A 19,709-nucleotide genomic window follows, 5' to 3' on the forward strand; every position below is an offset into this window, starting at 1 on the left:
GACCCGCCATACCTACCTGGCGCCTGCAAACAGAGGCCTTATTAGAGCCTCCATTCCGTGAATCACTGGCAGACGCTACCCACCAATATTTCTCAACAAACGCTAACACAACCCCCACCCGTGCAACAGAATGGGAAGCACATAAAGTGGTTGTTCGTGGGCATTGTATGACCACTACCTGGGGCGTAAAACAACAATTAACCCGGGACCTCATCAAGATAGAACATGACTTACGGCAGGAAGAAATGCATGCTGCAGAACTCCCTGGGTCCCCCACATAATTGCGCCAACTAAGACGACGCAGGTATGAAGCATTATGATTATCGCATACGTATGGCCTTACAACATGCACAGGGGGATCGCTCGGGTAAGGTACTTGCCTGGCTCCTCCGAGAAGCAAGCCATAGAACACCAGCAATGGCCATCAGGTTGCCGGATGGACGTATGGCCACGACACAACTCGCAATAAACAACGCCTTAAGCATTTACTACCAACAGCTTTGTGAGCGCCCTACTGATCTAAATATGGAAAAAACATTTTTTTAAAGAGGGATACATCTCCCTAAATTGAATGATACACAACGCAATGCTATAGAAGAACCCATACAATTAGATGAAATTGCGGCCGCGGTCCAGCAAATGGCGTGCGGTGAAACTCCAGGCACGGATGGCTTACCCATTGCGTACTACGCCACATATCCAACCACTCTCTATCCACGATTGCTAGAAGTATAGCAAGAAGCATTTCAACAGGGCACCCCACCACGCTCTATGAGGGAGGCCCTGATCGTGGTGCTGCCTAAACCAGGGCGAGATATGACAGATGTAAAGTCGTACCGCCCCTTATCGCTACTCAACTTAGACTGCAAGATTCAGGGTAAAATACTAGCCAACCGCCTGCTACCTATAATGCACTCATTGGTACACCACGATCAATCAGGCTTCATTCCAAACCGCACGACATTTATACATATCAGACGCCTCTTACATTTAATACATTGTACACCGTCCGAAGACATGCAGCGCGTAGCGGTCTCTCTAGATATAGAGAAGGCCTTTGATACATTAGGGTGGGACTTCCTATTTGCCTGTCTGGAACAGATGGGATTTGGTCCTTGCCTATTGCGCTGGATCAAGACGCTATACGGAGAGCCACTAGCAAGAGTAAAAACAGGCAGGGTAACATCTAATTGCTTTAATATACAACGCGGCACGCAGCAAGGCTGCCCCCTATCACCGTTACTATTTGCTTTAACAATGGAACCCCTGGCATGCTACCTACGTTCCAAAGCTGAAACCTGGGGCATACGGGGCTCTCATAGATTCCACGTGGTGTCATTGTACGCGGACGATGCCCTTGTATACCTCAGAGACGTACATTCCACGCTTCCTGAACTCGAATATGCACTATCACAATTCGGCATGGCATCAGGACTCCTGGTTAACTGGCCCAAGTCATGTGTCTTTCCTTTAGTATTATACCCTCCCACTGCGTGCCATGCCACGAACAACACACAATTACAGTGGCAATATGACACCTTCAAATACTTCGGAGTATATATATATTACTCGACCAAAAATCTCCTAGATAGCAACCAAACCAAAGCGCTAACATCTGCCCGCACATCCCTTACTTTTTGGAAATCGCTACCTTTATCCCCAATGGGCAGAATAGCGATATCTAAAATGTTAATTCTACCCCGGTTGTTATATTATTTCTCAGCATTGCCTGTTGTGGTACCACGTGCCTTCTTCAAAATGCTAAATAGTTTATTACTAGACTTAATATGGGGAGATAAACGCCGTAGAGTAGCACTATCTGTACTCCAGAGACAGCTCCAAGATGGGGGTCTAGGGTCCCCACACTTTGAGTCTTACTATGCAGCAGCACAGCTACAATGGCCAACCACGTGGTTGACTTCTCCACTACATCCTGAGACACGTGAACTGAAAGGCTATCTGGGTTCCACACCGTTATACACGTGGTTGTCTAGCAACAGGACAGGTGACTCTACTATAACCCCACTGCTAAAAACGGCACACACGTCCTGGCATCGTTATCTATGTCCCAAACAATCACCTACTCCATACTCACCGGCAATAACACTATGGGATATATCTGGAATATTACAAAATATACCAACCCAGACACGAACACTATGGACAGATAAGGGTGTCACACGAATGGAACACCTCTTTTCCGATGGTGCACTTAAATCTTTCCAGGATATGATATCTGAATACAAAATTACACCAGGTCAGTTCATCACCTTTCACACCATAATACAAGGTATACTTCACATATGGGGCCCAGAAAACACCGAACCACCCACCTCTCTGGTCCTACATGCTATACTCATTGCAACGACAACTAAACGCATCATCTCCTCTCTATATACAGCACTTCGGGCACACACCGATACCCCATTACAAACAACACATGAAAGATGGAATAAAGTACTACCAAACCCACTGACAACAACAGAATGGAATCTGGCACTGCGCTCAGTAAAGTAGATCTCTCGTAATGGCAGATTTAGATTCACCTACTTTAACTATATACATCAAGCCTATTTAGACCCCCAGCGTCTAAATCATATGTACCCAACACACAAACCCGCCTGTCCGAAATGCGCTACGTCCCCAGTAGGATTTTACCACATGGTATGGGACTGCCCGAATTTACAAACTATTTGGCATACAATTACTGCAATAATTACTGAAATAACAGATTTTATGTTACCTGCGACACCATCCTTCTGCCTGTTAAATATTCAAACCAAAACCAAAAAAAAAGACAAATACCTCCACAAGTTCATTGATTTAGCACTTGCACTATTTAAGCACAGAGTAGCCATGGCATGGAAATCCCAAACACCCCCATCAATAACGCAGTGGTTGAAAGACCTTTTGTTATGGTCCAAAGCAGAAGCTCACCACCTACAGTGGCTCCAGTCAAAGGGCATAACAAGTTTGGGGTTAGAATATTGGGAATCACTAGTTCTGAAGGTGGAAGCAAAAAATGACCTACGTCCTCCATAAATGGAGCACCTTCCTCTAGGGGAAGCACAGGACTACTATATAGTCACACACGCACCCTATATACTCACATGCACATCCAGGGAACAGAATGCCAATGGGAATGAGTCCGACTTACAACACTTACCACCCATACTGCAAAATAGACCTTGATATATATCAGACATAACATTACAAACATATGATACAACATAAGCATTTTCTCCCTTTTCTTTACATCTTAGTTTTGAATATATATTATTAATTTTCATTCTTCTATTCAGCAAAACAGTTTTTAGTTTTGTTAATACAAAAAAAAAAAAATGTTTATATATTCAACAAACTGCATATCAAGCAGGAAATGTACCACGGTAACAGGTGAAACGTCTGGACTCCTCTATAAACTGATTTGATTGTTAAAACACAAAATACACCTGGACAAGAAGAAATGACGTAACACTATACTGTTCTGTATCATTTGAATTAAATATGTAAAATTCAATAAAGAAATATACAAAAAAAAAAGAGCGATAGTAACTCAAGAAACGATTAAGGATATGTTTAGGAAATTGGGTTATTGGTTGAGGTGGTGAAACCACAATTCTAAGGGTGATGTAACAAGCAAACCTTAAATTAACCTGTTCCCATCCCTCGGATAGCTTAGCACAGAGCAGTTCGGCTTTACTCAACGGCAATGTGTAAATCATTTCTGCAAGACTTCATACAGTAACAGGTTGAAAACACACCACAAAAGTATTGCACACCAGTTTAGAAAAATAGAGAAGAATTTAATGAGTAAAACAATACCAAAACAATAAAAAAATCAGTAGAACTGGCGATGATATGAACTTTTAAAGAACTGAGTGAAAATAGTTCCAAAAAGCACAAAGCGCTAACTCAGCATATCTGGTCATGTTGGACCAAGTCAAAGTCACTCTTTTAGGCCAACTGCAATGAAGCGCAGGTTGCACAGTCACCAGAAGTTTACCTTCTTAAGTTTGTGCCAACAGTCCCATTCACTTAGAAGAGGGCCACAAGGAGCAGTGAGAATGTCATGGGAGGCTGTCGGCAAATTGCGATGAGCCAGCTGGCATCGTGGGAGAGAATTGCTGGAGCTTCATATTGGCGGTCCCTGCAAGCAGTTGATGCTTGGGCATGAAGAGACAGGATGACAATACTTTGCGCCTGATCTTGGTGCAAGTGGTGAAGTCTAGGTACAGATGAGTCCTTTTATGGTCACAAAGAGCCCTAAAGCTTGAATCCAGTACCCTTGAGCAACACCAAGCACCCAGGACCTGAGATGCACTTCCTGGTAGTGAGGAACTCACATCACCTAGGTCCAGGGGCTGGTGCAGCATGTTGGGGAGCCATTTATTTCCATGAGGCTATGATCAGGAAACCAGCAGGCTAGCTCTTGAAATCACTCTGGTGTCCTGGGTTCAAGATTAAATTGCAGATCCAGTTCTGCCTATCCAGACAAGAAAGCAGTAGGCAGCAGGTCAGTATAGCAAGGCAGTAGTTCCTTCAGAGCAGCAGTCCAGTAGAGTGACAGTTCTTGTAGCAGCATAGTAGTCCTTCTTTCTAGCAGAGTATCCACAGGTCCAGAAATGTACTGAAGTGGTGGTGTCGGAGGTTCAGCCTTTGGAGTCACTCTGGGTTTTCTGGATTCAAGAGGTGCAGGTCCAGTTCTTCTCACCCATGCAAAACAGCAGAAGGCAACAGGTCAGCACAGCAAAGTAGCAGCACAGCAAAGCAGTAGTTCAGCACGGCAAAAGTCCAGCAGAGTGGCATTCGTTCAGCAGTACAGTAGTCCTTCTTCCTGGCACAGTATCCACAAGTCCAGAAATGTACTGAAGAGTTGGTGTCTGAGGTCCAGTATTTATATCCAGTTGTGCCTTTAAAGTGCTGAATAAGCTTCTAGAGGTTTCTCTTTGAAGTCCCCAGGCATCCTGGCTTGCCTATCCTGGCTCCAGACTAACTACAAGGGGTATGCAGCTCTTTCTGTGGAGGCAGGACAAAGCCTTTTCAGGTGTAAGTGGGGCTTTGCCCAGCTCCTCCCTCCCATCCTTCCAGTAATGGGCCATTCAGGCGCACCTTAGTTCTCTATTGTGCGCGGCTGTCAAGGAGGAATACACAAAGCCCAGCTGTAGGCTACACCCAGTCATGTGACCAAAGGCAGGCTACAGGCACTAAATGGTAAAGGAAGGAAAATGCCAGCTTTGTAGAAGTGGCATTTTCAAAACTGTAGTTTAAAATCTGACTTCCCCATAAGTCAGATTTTAAATTAGGATTCCAGAGACACCAAACATGAACTGGTTACCTATTCCCATTTGTAATTACACGTATACGATGTAATTAGGTAACTCCAATTTATCCTATGGGAGAGGTAGGGCATGCAGTATTGAAAAATTAATTTAAAAGTTGTTCATTATCAGGGCATGTAAAACCTAAAAGTACATGTCCTACTTTTTAAATACAGTGCACCCTACCCTCTGGGCTGTCCAGGACCTACCCTAGAGGTGATTTCTATGTATAAAAAAGGACGGTTTGGGCCTGGCAAAGGGGTTTGGTTGCCCAGGTCAAATGCCACCTTATAACTGCACACACACGCTGCCATGGGAAGCATAGGACATGTTCAAAGTGCTACTTTAGTGGGTCGCACATTAGTACTGCAGGTCCACTAGCAGCATTTAATTTACAGGCCCTGGGTACATGTAGTACCACTTTACTAGGGTCTTATAAGCAAATTAAATATGTCAATAGGGTGGAAGCTAATGTTATCATGTTTAGGAGAGATATCACAGGCACTTTAGCACTGGTTAGCAGTGGTAAAGTGCCCAGAGTCCTAAGGTCAGCAAAAACAAGATTAGCAAACATGAAGGAGGAAGGCAAGAATATTGGGGGAAGACCACCCTAATGCTGACTGGTCTAATAATATGCATAAGCAAGACAAGGCAGATATTCCACTCACTAATCAATAACATTGAGATGCATGCTATATGAAGAATAATGTGCACAGGCTCCACTTCCACTGACCACCAACATAGGAACCCACTTGTGGTTGCTTAAAATGACTTGTAGTTGGTCATAGTAAAAGCAAAGCAGAGGCAACATGAATTGTTATTGCTTGTTGAAGTGGAAAGCAAGTCTATAAGAGTTTGATCTTTAACATTACCCTTTGGGGGATAGGCAGCAGTGATTGGTTTGTAAAAGAATGAGTGCCTGTGCCCAAAGCTCTGCTCAGAAGCCCATAGCTGGTGTTATTAAATGTCAGCACACCAAATACCAAGGCTCTCTGGTCTTGAATTAACCTCATGCCTTTTTAATACACTGCCAAACACCCCCTTCATCTTTATCGCACTCTTGCACCTTCCTGCTTTATCCTTTTGTGATGGTTTTTCCGTCTTTCTCGTCCTTCTTCTTTCTCCTTTGTGTGTCTTTTTTATCCCAAGAAATGTCTGATTAGGAACAAAAAGTGCCAGTCCCCAAAAATTAGTGCTAGTGGCCCCCTCCATCAACCACTGGTTCAAAATAAGCACTAATAGGAGGGAAGAAATTACTTTCCATCTACTGCAGGGCAAACAATGTATTTTCTATGCAAGTATAGGTGAAATCAGATCATGGCTGGGAACCCAAGCAGCCCAAGCAAATTTTGTCAAACCAGCCCCATGTACGGTGCATAGCGAGTTAGCACAGTGAGCCTGACCACTACAAGGAGGGTTTGGGGAGGATTTTCCCCCCTCCAAGAAAGTTTGGGAACATAATGACAAAAAAGGTGCATTCTACAACATTAAGCATAGTAAATGATAACTTTACAGTGCACCATACCATAATCTTAGTTGCAGCTCTTGAATGATTCCCTCACTATCACCCTCCAATCGTGACAATTGTCTCTCCATAGCCCCTTTCTCACATGTTCTCATTTGTTTTAGCACCTCTCATACCAGAGTAACTTGTTGGAGCACTTTACATCACACATACCCACGCACACACCCGCACACACAGACATGCACCCCCCCACACACACACAATTATTTAAGTGCAAGGGTATTACTGGAATACATGATGAGGCATCAATTAACACTTACATATATTGGGCCCTATTCCCATAGGTATTGTTGTCTGTACACATATGTTTACGGATGAAAATACCTATGAATTCCAGGAATTCACAATTGGACTTTCGGCAAGCGAAATGGATTTATTGTTTCAGATGTTTCTGCCACTAGTTTGGAGCAATCTGTAGTAAATCCCAAGTAAGGTGTGGGAATTGAGCGTTACAAGGCACATTTTGCCATGTAGGTTTGAGAAGGTGCACAAACATTTGTACTTTTGTGGGCACTCAAATTCATCCTCTTAATAACCTGGAAATTATCAGGATGGCCTCAGCAATGGGTCATCTTCAAGGCTGGTGGGGGTGGAGGAAAAGCGTTTCTCCATTAGGAAAATGCTTTCTTAGTGTAGAAAAGGAAAAAAAGTCCGTGTTTGCACTACAGGATTTATTTCCCTGGGTGTGATTTTATGCTATGTAGAATTACACAAACATGAATGGGAGCCCTGTATATGCATTTTGGCAAAAAATCTGAACTTGTTTGGTAACTACTGTATAGGCAATTTATGTCTTCAATAATGCAATGCTCTGTTTTGCCACCATCTTATATATCTAGTATTTTATTAATGATTTTAGTGGCATCTAGTACTATATTAGTTTTGAAAATAATACACATTAATTAAAAAAAAGTACTACATTAACTGACTAATTGCGTAGGGACAAACCATCGGTTTTAGCAAAACAAATTGCTATGGTGGTTAAACAGTTTTTAGACTCAATGCTCAATATTTATATGCCACCCCTTTCATTACAATCAATAACTTACTTGTTATTCTCTTCTCAAGAATGTGTCATTATGAGTGGTCTTTGAGTGGAAACAGCAGTAGCACCACCTGAAATAATAAAAAGAATAATTAGATACCTGAATCATTATATTTTTCCTTAAATTCTGCTAATAATTACAAACGTATTGACAGTGTTGGACCATACAGTCTTACTCGTTTTGTATCTTACTTATAAATATATGGAAAAATACATATATAGTGAGTCCAAAGGATGGCCATAGAGCCTGGGTTGTGGTCAGTCTCAGAGTCAGAACGTTTTTTATCTTTCAAGGATTTGCAAATTTAAAAAATGTGTGTACCTTTGTTGTACTTTCTGCTGGGCTTGTGCACCAGGTACACATTGCATGTCCAACAAGGGTCGGGGGTCTCACTGGGTACTTCCCACTGGGTACTTCTCACTTAATTCGGTGCCCAGGGGATGGTCTCCCTTCCCTACCTATGAATCTTTAATTATTTTGCAGCTGCGGGTACTCAGGTTTGGGTACGCAGACCTAAAATGGATCAGCCTCGTAGTTTATGATGCCACCAGAGCCTTGATGGCAATAGAACCTATTATATATTCATATAGGTTCATATAACTTGTGCATATATATGTGTGTGTGTGTGTGTGCGTGTGTATATATATATATGTATATACACACACTAGAAGATGAAGGATCACAAGAAAACAACAGCCAGCCAGGGCAAAAATTTGGATCCCAAAGGATGCAATGAATCACAAGAAAATGTAATATCCAAGAAAGAAGTGCCTCAAACAGATGATTTCACCAAAGAACAAAAATATATTTCCACTACAACGTTTCAGGTTCCGCCTTCCTCAGGTAGCACAGCTGACACTGCTGGATTTTCAAAAAGTATGAGTGAAGATTCCAATGGGAATGTGGAATCAATGCAGTCCTGAGAGCTCTTCCCAGAGCAAGTTGAACCCCGTGTTTATCCAATGCCACAGTATTAGTTGGGTCTACAACTTCGTAATTGGGGGTCACCTTTGATGAAAGAAGAAATTGGAACTCCTGCATTTCCAAGCGGTGTTTGCTCTTTAATGCTGCGGCTGGGGCAACTTTTGAACTTTATTTAAGGGTTGGTGTAAACCGGTCATTCCCCTTTTAGAGGTGTATAAGTTGAAATGTTTCCCATTTTGCTGTATGGGGCACCGCTATGGGATTATCGGAACTGTCCCCATCCCTAAAGAGAAGAAGACAGGTTTTACAGAAGGTTGCTTAGTGTGGGTCCAAGTAGCACAGTGTTTTGTCTACATGAGGAATTAGGCTTAAGTTACGTGAAGGACAACATTAAACTACCCCTCAGACATGATTTGTGTTTGGTCCCATAAACATGCAGTTTTTTAACAGGGAGGCTATTGCTGACTGTCTGACCTGTGATTAGGGTGGGGCTATTCCTTGGTTAAAGTACATAAAGGACAGTGCACTCCTGTTAGGGCTCCCACATCTCATTTGGCGATCTGACAAGAGTTGGGCCAAACAGAAATTTATCAAACTAAAGATAAGAAGGAGGGAAGAAAAGGAACTATTGAAACCCTCTGTCCGTGAATTCGTGATTTTCTGCTGATTAAGCGTAACCCAGGGACTGAAGCCTATCTGACCTTATTAAACAACGTGAAAAAAAGATCACTTATTACTAGACTTCACATGGGGACTATTCAATCCAATTTGTGCTTTCCCTTAGGCCAGTTTGATACTAACCTGCCTGGGTCAAAATTACCACCAGTTTACATAGGAATGCCTATACAGGGAATCCATTGCTTCATGTTTATAGCAGCCATCACAAATCACTCATGCACAGCATTCCTCATGATGAATTGCTCAGGGCCTGACACAATTGCTGCTCTTTGAATTGAAATGTTGAGATTGTTCGTTAGATTCAGGGAAAGGGGAAACTCCACAGATACTCTGGATGCTGACTCAACGTGTGTGAGTGACATAATGAGAAAGGACCTGTTGATTTCCAGAAAAACAACACATGAAAATGAGAGTAAAAGTATCACATTCATCATCACTTAAAATCACAAAATTGTGAGGTCAGAAAAATCGTAGGCAAGCACTAGCAGATTCTGACCATGGAACACAGCTTAAGGGAAATTGTTGGCGGTCCTCCCCAGATAACATTTAGAAGAGCAACAACACTGAAGAACAAGTTAAATAAAGATGCCATAATGAGCAATCCCAGCCCCGACAGGACCAATATGAGTTCAGGATTCATCAGATGCAAACACTAAGGCTTGTAGAAAAGTTCCAACACAAGCAGTTATCACTAAACATAGCACAAAGAGGATAAGGCTACCATGGTTTGTCCCTGTGAGAAATAGTACGTTGGGAGCACCGTCCACCTGATCAAGAAACATATTCTTAAACATGTTAGAGCCATCACTCATAAGGAACCACATTAACTGGTTGCACAACACGTCGCTGAATGCCATGTTGGCAACAGTAATCTGACTTAGGTTCTTTGCCAATGACAGAATACCTATAACTAGGAGAGAAGAGCATAGGACACGATCTATGACACATTTGGAATGAGGTACATTGTAGAACTAGATGAAAAGGCCCCTGGAGGCCTGAATAAGGATAGGTAACTCAAAGTACATCTAGGTTAACATGATTATAAATTAGAAATCCATTTCTGTACTTTTCTGTTTCTACTTTGTTACTCTGACAGAAAGAAGTTGTTCTTCCAGTGTACACGTATTTAAATTGTTTTTATATTTTTACACAGGGTTGATAACAGCATGATAGATCAGTTTGGCATGGATCCGCCAAGCCTCGAAATCATCTATTTTTAAGTTATGTCCACTTAGCCTTTACTAAATTATTGTTATGGGGAGGTCTGCTTATTGATGTTTTTGAAGTTCTGGGGTTCTTTTGATGTCTAAATGAATGGATTGCTTATATTCATAAAAATTAATTCTGGACATGCAGATGTTTGAGGTTTTTCATTATTTTGTGCCTGATCTGGTCATTGGCATTCACTATGTTTATTATCATGACATGTTATAAGATTGTGCCACAGAGGCTTGCTCAACCGTTCATACTCCGAGCTCTTGTTTATGCTGCTTTATTGTTTTGTTGTAATGTTATTTTATGGCTGTTCTCTGTTAGTACTTGAGCCATGATGAAGGTGGCTTCGCCGACATGTGTCAGATTTGCTGGTGTCTCAATAAATCAATTTTGCATCACCACTTTGAAGTTCACACTAGTCTTCAAAAAGAAGCAAGTTCTTTGCACATATATATCTATATATATATATATATATATATATATATATATATATATATTGAAATAAACAAAAGTTACAGGGATATGATAGGTTCTGAATTTACGCGCACAAAATCTTTGAATTTCAGCATAAAGTTATTTCAAGTCAAGTAACAATAACTCGCACCCTCAGCATGCACAGTATTCTGATCAATAACTTCATTACAAATGTTGAAGGTGTCATCAGTGATATAAAATGTGGAGTAATTAGCTGCACATGGTGAAGGTGTAAGTTATAGTTACCATAGGGCACGAGTAATAGTTACTTAGAATAACTCCTAAGACGGCTGTATTTCCAAGGTTTTATGCGAGTAAATTCAGAACCTAACTATAACATCCCTGTAGCCTTTGTTTTTTTCAGTGAATTTCTATATATTTTTAAGCACACGCAGACGTGAATATAAGCTGCTTATGGCCTGGCCCAGCAGCCAACCCTCCTGCATGCACCCAAACCCAAGTTGCACATGAGTTTGGCTACAGTGTTGTTGTTTTTTTAAATTGCACTCTGGATTCCCTCAAGTGGATTAGCTAATCCAGGGTGCATGGATCCATCCAGATCTGCGAATCTGATGAAAAAAAAAAATTGAGCAATTTTTGCCCACAATGTGTCTTATGGGGTCAGGATACCTCTATCCTGACCCTTATGTGTGTTTTCTCTCTTCTTTCCCCACCCCTGAGCCGATGCAAGAAACAAAATGGTGACTACAACTTTTCTTTAGGGTTGCGGTCAGCCAATCAGGGCCTTGCTTTTCCGAATTCAAATTTGCAAATCTGAATCTGCAGAGCTAGATATCTATATTTTTTTAATCTAATATATCAAAAACTACTGACCCGATTTACACTAAACCACAAAAAGCGTAATCTGTGGCACAGGATCTAGCGTCAAGCTAAATTTAGTGGACTTCTGTTCAGCGATTCGGGCTGTAGGGGTCTCTAAAGAATGCAGGATCTCCATAGACACAGAATGTAGAAAACGTGTTTTGCCCCCTCCCCGTATTTTGGCACCTGCTTCATGGATCACCCCAAAACTTTCAAGACAACAGCTGAACTGACCAAAATATAAGTTTAAAAAATTTCATGAAGATTCATCAAGCAGCGCCAAAGTTATTGGCAAAAAAAAAACCGCTACATATATATATATATACATGTATATTGCAGAGTGTAATATGCCATTTACTATCATTAATATAGTACCCCGCCCCTCACTTAACAAAGACTAACTAGAAAATATATAATGCTCTGCGTTATCTATTCAGTATTATTATGTCATGATGTTTTTTCATGTAAATTGCCTATAAATGAAGAAACAGAATCACAATTAACAGGCCTTGCAACCTGGCTCTTGAATGAAATCCACGAGAAACTAAGCCAAGGTTTCTCAAGTTAGTTATGCTATGCAGTAGTAATAGATGTGTGACTATGTGTTTATTAATAAACCTGTTTAAAATAACATATTGGTTTACATGATAGATAGATAGATAGATAGATAGATAGATAGATAGATAGATAGATAGATAGATAGATAGATAGATAGATTGGCGGATGGACGGACCGACCGACAGACAGACAGACTGACAGAGAGAGAGAGACAGACAGATTGTATTGCACACTTCGCTGTGTAACATGTTTTCTTATCATCATAATGACCGCCCTCAAAACACCCTGGAGAGCTTTACAATTGTCAAGGCGACTAGGATTATGAGTCAGTGAAGGACCAAATCAGGAAACTAAGTTATCCTAATTATGAAGCAAGAAATGGCATGGTGTGAAGCATTATGTTGCACATTCTCCCGAAGCGTTACTTTAATCCACATGAGCTTGAAAAAGCTTTTTTTTGTAGCAATTTACACATGATGCAAAAAATTATGTGGCAAGTGTCGTAAATGCATAATTATGTGTTAACTACAGCAGCCAAAAATGTACACAGCTGCAGTCGCCTTGGCCACGGTCCATTACCAAAATAACTCGATGAGATAGGACCATGAATGTACTATTATTTATTGGTTTGAGAATGTATTTTATTTAATGACATGCTTTCATTATTACTTATTTGTATAAATTGTATGAGGTCATAAGCATTACTGTTGGTGTGAGAGCAGGGCCAGCTTTAGGGCGGTGCAAACAGTACAGGCTCACTGGCCATTGACCTGGGAGGGGTGAACTGACCTCAGGGGGGTGCTGTGTTTTACAATAACTCACGCTTTAGGAGCACCTGCTGCAGAGTTCCTTATGCGTTCAGCTTTCAACTAGCAATAAAAATATGAAGGTAAGTCTTCTGATTAATGTTCCTGCTAGAGAGAGATAGGAAGTTTTGTCTAGTGGCAGTTTTGACTCGTTATAAAGTAGCACAGAGGGTTAATATGCCTGCTGCAAAGAACAGATTTGCATTTAATGTGGATAGCTGAGTGGATTAGTAAAGCCAGCCTTTACCAGCACTTTCAAACAAATTAAATGTATGTGAGAGAAGGGCGATGGAGAGATCGGGCACTTTTGTCGGTTGGTAGTGAGGGAATACAAGGAGGAAGTTGTGAGAGTCAAGGTTTGCATGGTGGATGTGTGAGTTATGGATTGCACAGCTGATCATAACTGCCTGTGTCAGCGATTTTGCGTTTGGTTTTGCAATCATAACACAACTGGGGGATTTTAAAGGGAATTTCTGAGTTTTATTTTACACATACGCTAAGGTGTGATAACAAATCCTGGCTATAACTTCACTTTAACCACAGATGTTTCAGCAAATGTCAGAGTTTTTTATGACCTACTTGTAGGAGGCTGGCCTTGCTTATAGTTGGTACCTGAAGGTACTTACACCTTGTGCCAGGTCCAGTTATCCCTTATTAGTAGAGTAGTAGTGTTCTAGCAGCTTAGGCTGATAGAGGTAGCTATAGCAGAGCAGCTTAGGCTGAACTAAGAGACATGCAAAGCTCCTACATACCACTAATATAGGTACTATATCATAAGAAAGACAATACTCAGAGTTACTGAAAATAAAGGTACTTTTATTTTAGTGACAGTGTGCCAAAAATATCTCAGAGGATATACTCCATTAGGAGGTAAGTAAAATACACAAAATATACAGACAAACCAAAATCAGGTAAGTAAAACAGTCAGAAAATAGTGCAAAAACTGTAGAATACAATAGGATGCAATAGACCTAGGGGCAACACAAACCATATACTAAGAAATTGAAATGCAAACCGCGAATGGACCCCTAGGCTAGTGTAGTGTGTAGAGGGTCACTGGGAGTGTAAGAAAACACTAAGGGTGTCCAGATACCCCACCCCAAGACCCTGGAAAGTAGGAGTAAAGTACTACTATTTCCCCAGAAACACACTAGAGTCGTGATAGAGGATTTTGCAAAGACCACAACAGACTGCAAAGCACTGAAGACAGATTCCTGGACCTGAGGACCTGCAAAGGAAGGGGACCAAGTCCAAGAGTCGTGAAAGTGTCCAGGGGGGGCAGGAGCCCACTAAACCCCAGATGGAGGTGCAAAATGGCTGCCTCTGGATGGAAGAAGCTGAAGATTCTGCAACAACTAAAGGTGCTAGGAACTTCTCCTTCATGCAAGTTGTTTCCTTGGCAAAATACCACAAACAAGCCTTGTTAGCTGCAAGAGTCACGGTTGGAAAAAAAGGGTGCTGCTTGGGCCCAGGAAGGACCAGGGTGTCGCCACTTGGGAGAGGAGACAGAGGGGGCCCTCAGCAACGTAGAGGCCCATGCACAAGACAGTAGCACCCGCAGAAGTACTTGAACACAGGCTCAAGAAGTCTGAACATGGCAGACATCTCAACACTGCAAAAGACGGTCCCACGAAGCCAGAGACCAACTCAGGGAGCTGAGCATCGCAGGACAGAGTGCTGGGGACATAGGCTTGGCTGTGCATGAAGGATTTCGTGGAAATGTGCACAGAAGCCCTAGTAGCTGAAGTTCACACAGTGCACGGGATTACTTTCTGGAGAGGGGAGGCAAGGACTTACCTCCTCCAAATTTGGACATTTGGACCACTGGACAGTCTGGGTCACTTGGGTCCACCACCTGTGTTCCAGGGGTCATGCTCGTCAAGGTAAGAGGGCTCCCAGAGTACCGTTGACGCTGAAGTTTGGTGCCTGCTGGAGCAGGGGGAAGACTCCGTCAATCCACTGGAGATTTCTTCATGGCTTCCAGTGCACCATGAAGGCAGGCAGCCCCTAAAACATGCACCACCAGGAAACAGTTGAGAAAGCCGGCAGGATTAGGCGCTACAATGTCGCTGGTAGTCTTCTTGCTACTTTGTTGCAGTTTTGCAGGCCTACTGGAGCAGACAGCGGTCGGTCCTTGGCAGAAGTTGAAGAGAGAGGTGCAGAGGAACTCTGGTGAATTCTTGCAAGTTGTTATCTGAGGAAAAGCCCACAGGAGAGACCCTAAATAGCCCTCAGAGGAGGATTGGCCACCTAGTCAGGTAAGCGCCTATCAGGAGGCGTCTCTGACATCACCTGCTGGCACTGGCCACTCAGAGTCCTCCAAAGTGCCTTCACACCTCTGGATCCAAGATGGCAGAGGTCTGGGACACACTGGAGGAGAACTGGGCACCACCCCTGGGGTGGTGATGGACATGGGAGTGGTCACTTCCCTTTCCTTTGTCCAGTTTTGCACCAGAGCAGGGACTGGGGGTTCCCTGAACTGGTGTAGACTGGCTTATGCAAGGAGGGCACCATCTGTGCCCTTCAAAGCATTTCCAGAAGCTGGGGGAGGCTACCCCTCCCCAACCTTTAACACCTATTTCCAAAGGGAGAGGGTGTAACACCCTCTCTTAGAGGAAATTCTTTGTTCTGCCTTACTGGGACTGGGATGCCCAGACCCCAGGAGGGCAGAACCCTGTCTGTGAGGTGGCAGCAGCGGTAGCTGCAGAGAAAACCCCAGAGAGCCGGTTTGGCAGTACCTGGGGTCCATAGTGGAGCCCCGGGGATGCATGGAATTGGCTCCTCAATATCAGAGTTGGAATTGGGGGACAATTCCGTGATCTTAGACATGTTATATGGCCATATTCGGAGTCACCATTGTGAAGCTACATATAGGTATTGACCTATATGTAGTGGACGTGTGTAATGGTGTCCCCCGCATTCACAAAGTCCGGGGAAATTGCCCTGAACTATGTGGGGGCAACTTTGCTAGTGCAAGGGTGCCCTAACACTTAGTAACTTTGCACCTAACCTTTGGCAAGTGAATGTTAGACATATAGGTGACTTATAAGTTACTCAAGCGCAGTGAAAATGGCTGTGAAATAACGTGTGCATTATTTCACTCAGGCTGCCATGGCAGACCTGTGTAAAGGTTTGTCTGAGCTTCCTATGGGTGGCAAAAGCAATGCAGCAGCCCATTGGGATCTCCTGGAACCCCAATACCCTGTGTACGTAGATACCATATACTAAGGAATTATAAGGGTGTTCCAGAATGCCAACTGAAATTGGTAAAAGTGGTCACTAGCCTATAGTGACAAATTTAAAGGCAGAGAGAACATAAGCACTGAGGTACTGGTTAGCAGAGCCTCAGTGACACAGTTAGTCACTACACAGGTATACACATTCAGGCCACAAACTATGAGCACTGGGGTCCTGGCTAGTAGGATCCCTGTGAGACAGGCAAAAACAAAAGTACATACATGTAAAAATGGGGGTAACATGCCAGGCAAGATGGTACTTTCCTACACTACTACACTCAACTTCTTTGAAACTTCTCCCTTTGCCACTGCGCACTGCCTTCAGCTGTTCCCAGCAGGTAGTGGCTTAATTGTCTGGACTTCAGTTAGGCCCCTGCACCCAATCGAATGAGAGCAGCCAATGCCCGCTTCACAGAGCGAGAGGTTAAGTGCAGTGGGATTTGGAAGCAGGACCAAGCCAATGGCCAGCCCTCTTGCCCAACCAGCAGTGGATGAACAAACCTCACTGCTCAGAGCCAGACACAATGCACAGCAAGAAACAGAGCCTGGCGTTTGGCAGTCAATCCCAGCTGGGTATGGCCAGAGGCTTTCAGGTGTTTGTGGTCACCTTACTGGGCTCCTCTTGTAAACCTGAGTAGGGTCCAAAAAGGGTCCAGAATCACTTGGTGCAGAGTTGGTGAACTCTGAGGTGGGGCTCTCGAAACTCAGAACCTTGCTGGAGGTCCTTCAAATCTCACCTAAAGGCCTGTAAGCCCCGCTCAAAATCTTAAGAAACACTGGCATGCTTTGGGTAGTCCCGTCTGTAGTTATTAACCGAGGCACAGGATAAGTGATTGAGTCCTGAAAAAAGGCTAAAAGTGTGTCCTGCCCTGGTAAACAACTAAATAGAATTACCATTATAACTGCCCAACTGTGATACAACATACATGCACTCCATCTGCTTGGTAGGTGAGGCCAACAAGTTTACACAGTTTTCAAAATCTCTTTCCCATGGTGGCAGCAGGTGAAGACAAGGTCTCTAGTTCCTAAGCCTCATTCCAATTTCCAATGAACGTTCCTCCCTGGGGTACTGCTACCATTGTAGCAAGGCTACAGAGACAATGAGGGGACTACCTGGCCTTAGGGAACAACTTGAGATTGTCTTGAAATGCGGGGAGAAGCATAGTGATTTTTCCTCTGTCCTCCACAGCACAGGTTCATCATTTCGCATGTGAAATATTGTATTACAAAAAGCAAACTGAATGCACTATATTGATCTAAACACTACTTTGGAAGACAAGTATAGTTTGAGTAAACGTGAAGTTAAGAAATGTATATGTATACTTACCTTGAAGATGTAATGGTAGGGGATGTAGTTGATACAATACTTTAGTAGGTCGACATTAACTGCCTTGATTCAGTGTCATACAACCTCTTCAAAGTGCAGAAAATGAGAGTATGATCACACAAAGCGTGACCCCCACGCTGCTTCCACCACCCATTACTATTAGGGCATTCCCAAGGATGCCCCAGAAAACGCCCTGATGTTTACGGGACATTCGGAATCTCGCATGCTGACTAAGTATGAAGATGCATACTCTAATGCTTTATACTTGATCCAAGATATTTCAGTATCTGCCAATGCATCGCCTACATAAAATGCAGCAAAAGTGCAAGAGGGAATAGAATAAGTAGGGAGAAGGGTGAAGCTTAACGAAGTAAAAAACTCAAAAAGCGATAACATATGGGCATCGTAATAGTGATTAAACTGGTAGATTTAAAATGCGGATTCAATGCTAATAATGACATTGGAAATTTTATATAATTTAATGATACAAATGTATGGTGTAAAAGTCTAAATTATGATTTTGTTGAACAAAAGGCACTGTACCTACGTCTACATTTCTTTGAAAGATTTGGTTCAGCAAAACCAAAATGAAATGTGTGTGTATTTTTAAAGTGTAGATTGCAAATGTACTAGAAAGACTGTTTTTTTTTAAATTATGATCTATTTTTACGCTGGTGAAAGCAGTTCTTTTGATTTTTAAGCTCTTAAGCAAAAGAACTTAGATATGACCTTTTTACAAGTGCACTTTGTTATAGTCCATATTTAAAATAAACAAAGGTTTGATTCGAGGATCGAAACTTCTTACGGAATACTTCATCAGATTTACATTCTTTTTATCGCCATTAATATGCAACACAGACCCTCAATTATTTATGTGTAAACAGAAAATGGAAAAAACGATTTAAATAAAACTTTGAGATGCCTTTGAGGAAGCAAAAAGTAAACATAACCACACATAATTTAAGAGACAGACACATTGAAAAACGCCAGGATGGTTATACAGTGTGCTACTGCCCATAAATAACACTGAGAAACGCTTCAGGTTCTCAGGAGTTTGCTGATGAAATGTAGTCGTGCACTGAAGCGTTTTCAGATTGCCTCTTGGGACTGGGGTCCCTGGACTTTTATGCTGCTCTTGGATAAATGAATCAAATATCTTGGACAACTAATTCCAAATGAAGGCTCTTTGGTAGAATGCACGTATGTAGGTGGTGTTGTGTTGGGGGGCCCTAGGTACACATGCTACTGTAATGAGTGACAGACGCAGCACTATCGTTACTGTAACTGGCCTCAGGCATGTGCGCTCGGACCCTTTTATTTGCAGGGTCACCTGACCGGTGACAACTACGATGGATGGGTGTGGGGTGAGTGTGGAAATCAGCCCTCGAGGAGTGGCTGGTGGAAGCAGGTCATCTCAGGACACTAGTCTGAGTCCAGCCAGACTCTACAGGTGGGTCCATCAGCTAAAATTGGTGGCTCTACAGGTGGGTCCATCAGCTAAAATTGGTGGGCATATGTTAGTCGTTTTTTTCATTTACAACTACTTTTTCACCTGTTGATGAACAGAGCATTACCTCTGTCTACTTCAGGACGAAAATGCCCACAAATCAATCAGTATGAAATAGAAGGAAATTCTTTATAGTGGAACATAGTGTCCCAGTGGAAGGTAAAAAAAAGCAGATTGTGTATTTTGTGTAAATGTATAAGAAAAATCATGTCTGGTGCAATTGCCTTGGAAGAAACAGCTACTTTGAGTACTCAAGTAAACTGATGTCTG

General features: G+C 42.5%; 1 protein-coding gene across 2 annotated transcripts in view; it reads right to left on the reverse strand.

Annotated features, from left to right (window-relative positions):
• The window catches only part of SLC16A12 (solute carrier family 16 member 12), a 511,884-nt gene that overhangs the window by 365,397 nt on the left and 126,778 nt on the right, over window positions 1-19,709 (reverse strand). For both annotated transcript variants that reach the window (XM_069239860.1, XM_069239861.1), the window contains exon 2: window positions 7,896-7,962. The gene's annotated coding sequence lies outside the window, so the exon portion shown is untranslated. The remainder of the gene's footprint in view (window positions 1-7,895; window positions 7,963-19,709) is intronic.

This window comes from Pleurodeles waltl, chromosome 6 (genome assembly GCF_031143425.1).
Source record: "Pleurodeles waltl isolate 20211129_DDA chromosome 6, aPleWal1.hap1.20221129, whole genome shotgun sequence".
In the NCBI taxonomy this organism is placed as follows: Eukaryota; Metazoa; Chordata; class Amphibia; order Caudata; family Salamandridae; genus Pleurodeles; species Pleurodeles waltl.